The sequence below is a fragment of the Taudactylus pleione genome, unplaced genomic scaffold (genome assembly GCF_031769625.1).
Source record: "Taudactylus pleione unplaced genomic scaffold, aTauple2 ptg001270l, whole genome shotgun sequence".
Lineage (NCBI taxonomy): Eukaryota > Metazoa > Chordata > Amphibia > Anura > Myobatrachidae > Taudactylus > Taudactylus pleione.
This window is the reverse complement of record NW_028285670.1, coordinates 1507501-1510000: the sequence shown is the minus strand read 5'-3', so window position 1 is coordinate 1510000 and position 2500 is coordinate 1507501. Positions and strand designations below refer to the sequence as shown.

Sequence of the window (2500 nt, the reverse complement as noted above, 5' to 3'; positions counted from 1 at the left end):
ACCACCTGGGAATATCAGGTGCTGTAGGTAATTTTATACTGCCATAACATTCTTTTCTATTACATTTTACAATTAATTTTTTCAACTTATCAATGAATTTCCTTGAGTTAAGAAGTAATAGAGGTCTAAACTTAATGCTTTTGAGCACCTACAGCCAAACCACACTGGACATGCCCAATCTCGTCTGATCTTGGAAGCTATGCAGTGTTGGGCCTGGTTTGAACTTGGATGGGAGACCACCTGGGAATACCAGGTGCTGTAGATAATTTTAGACAGCCATAACATTCTTTTCTATTACATTTTACATTTAATTTTTTCAACTTATCTATGAATTTACTTGAGTTAAGAAGTAAAAGAGGTCTAAAGTTAATGTTTTTGAGCACCTACAGCCAAACCACACTGGACATGCCCAATCTCATCTGATCTTGGAAGCTATGCAGTGTTGGGCCGGGTTAGTACTTGGATGGGAGACCACCTAAGAATCCCAGGTGCTGTAGGTATTTTTATACTGCCATAACAGTCTTTTCTATTACATTTTACATTTAATTTTTTCAACTTATCAATGAATTTACTTGAGTTAAGAAGTAATAGAGGTCTAAAGTTAATGCTTTTGAGCACCTACAGCCAAACCACACTGGACATGCCCAATCTCGTCTGATCTTGGAGGCTTTGCAGTGTTGGGCCTGGTTAGTACTTGGACGGGAGACCACCTGGGAATACCAGGTGCTGTAGGTAATTTTATATAGCCATAACATTCTTTTCTATTACATTTTACATTACATATTTTCAAATTATCAATGAATTTACTTGAGTTAAGAAGTAAAAGAGGTCTAAAGTTAATGTTTTTTAGCGCCTACAGCCAAACCACACTGGACATGCCCAATCTTGTCTGATCTTGGAAGCTATGCAGTGTTGGGCCTGGTTAGTACTTGAATGGGAGACCACCTGGGAATAGCAGGTGCTGTAGGTAATTTTATACTGCCATAACATTCTTTTCTATTAAATTTTACATTTAATTTTTTCAACTTATCAATGAATTTACTTGAGTTAAGAAGTAATAGAGGTCTAAAGTTAATGTTTTTGAGCACCTACAGCCAAACCACACTGGACATGCCCAATCTCATCTGATCTTGGAAGCTATGCAGTGTAGGGCCTGGTTAGTACTTGGATGGGAAACCACCTGGGAATACCAGGTGCTGTAGGTAATTTTATACTGCAATAACATTCTTTTCTATTACATTTTACATTTAATTTTTTCAACTTATCAATGAATTTCCTTGAGTTAAGAAGTAATAGAGGTCTAAAGTTAATGCTTTGAGCACCTACAGCCAAACCACACTGGACATGCCCAATCTCGTCTGATCTTGGAAGCTGTGCAGTGTTGGGCCTGGTTAGTACTTGGATGGGAGACCACCTGGGAATACCAGGTGCTGTATGTAATTTTATGCACCCATACCATTCTTTTCTATTACATTTTACATTTAATTTTTTCAACTTATCAATGAATTTACTTGTGTAAAGAAGTAATAGAGGTCTAAAGTTAATGTTTTTGAGCACCTTCAGCCAAACCAAACTGGACATGCCCAATCTCGTCTTATCTTGGAAGCTATGCAGTATTGGGCCTGGTTAGTACTTGGATGGGAGACCACCTGGGAATACCAGGAGCTGTAGGTAATTTTATACTGCCATAACATTCTTTTCTATTACATTTTTCATTTCATTTATCAACTTATCATTGAATTTACTTGAGTTAAGAAGTAAAAGAGGTCTAAAGTTAATGTTTTTGAGCTCCTTCAGCCAAACCACACTGGACATGCCCAATATCGTCTGATCTTGGAAGCTATGCAGTGTTGGGCCTGGTTAGTACTTGGATGGGAGACCACCTAGGAATCGCAGGTGCTGTAGGTAATTTTATACTGCCATAACATTCTTTTCTATTACATTTTACATTTAATTTTTTCAACTTATCAATGAATTTCCTTGAGTTAAGAAGTAATAGAGGTCTAAATTTAATGCCTTTGAGCACCTACAGCCAAACCACACTGGACATGCCCAATCTCGTCTGATCTTGGAAGCTATGCAGTGTTGGGCCTGGTTTGAACTTGGATGGGAGACCACCTGGGAATACCAGGTGCTGTAGATAATTTTAGACAGCCAAAACATTCTTTTGTATTACATTTTACATTTAATTTTTTCAACTTATCAATGAATTTACTTGAGTTAAGAAGTAAAAGAGGTCTAAAGTTAATGTTTTTGAGCACCTACATTCAAACCACACTGGACATGCCCAATCTCGTCTGATCTTGGAAGCTATGCAGTGTTGGGCCTGGTTAGTACTTGGATGGGAGACCACCTAAGAATCCCATGTGCTGTAGGTATTTTTATACTGCCATAACATTCTTTTCTATTACAGTTTACATTTAATTTTTTCAACTTATCAATGAATTTACTTGAGTTAAGAAGTAATAGAGGTCTAAAGTTAATGCTTTTGAGCACCTAC

At 37.4% G+C, this 2500-nt stretch overlaps 1 non-coding gene and 10 pseudogenes across 1 annotated transcript; all 11 read left to right on the top strand.

The window, feature by feature from the left end:
• Positions 1-30, top strand: part of LOC148449441 (5S ribosomal RNA) — a 119-nt pseudogene extending 89 nt beyond the window's left edge.
• Positions 31-146: 116 nt separating this feature from the next.
• LOC148449440 (5S ribosomal RNA) lies at positions 147-265 on the top strand (annotated as a pseudogene).
• A 116-nt stretch (positions 266-381) lies between these two features.
• LOC148449439 (5S ribosomal RNA) lies at positions 382-500 on the top strand (annotated as a pseudogene).
• A 116-nt stretch (positions 501-616) lies between these two features.
• On the top strand, positions 617-735 carry LOC148449438 (5S ribosomal RNA; annotated as a pseudogene).
• Positions 736-851: 116 nt separating this feature from the next.
• Positions 852-970, top strand: LOC148449437 (5S ribosomal RNA; annotated as a pseudogene).
• A 116-nt stretch (positions 971-1086) lies between these two features.
• Positions 1087-1205, top strand: LOC148449436 (5S ribosomal RNA). Its single transcript, XR_015875294.1, has one exon. It is a non-coding gene; the product is annotated as a 5S ribosomal RNA (ribosomal RNA).
• A 115-nt stretch (positions 1206-1320) lies between these two features.
• On the top strand, positions 1321-1439 carry LOC148449435 (5S ribosomal RNA; annotated as a pseudogene).
• Positions 1440-1555: 116 nt separating this feature from the next.
• LOC148449434 (5S ribosomal RNA) lies at positions 1556-1674 on the top strand (annotated as a pseudogene).
• A 115-nt stretch (positions 1675-1789) lies between these two features.
• LOC148449433 (5S ribosomal RNA) lies at positions 1790-1908 on the top strand (annotated as a pseudogene).
• Positions 1909-2024: 116 nt separating this feature from the next.
• On the top strand, positions 2025-2143 carry LOC148449432 (5S ribosomal RNA; annotated as a pseudogene).
• Positions 2144-2259: 116 nt separating this feature from the next.
• On the top strand, positions 2260-2378 carry LOC148449431 (5S ribosomal RNA; annotated as a pseudogene).
• The last annotated feature ends 122 nt before the right edge of the window (positions 2379-2500 follow it).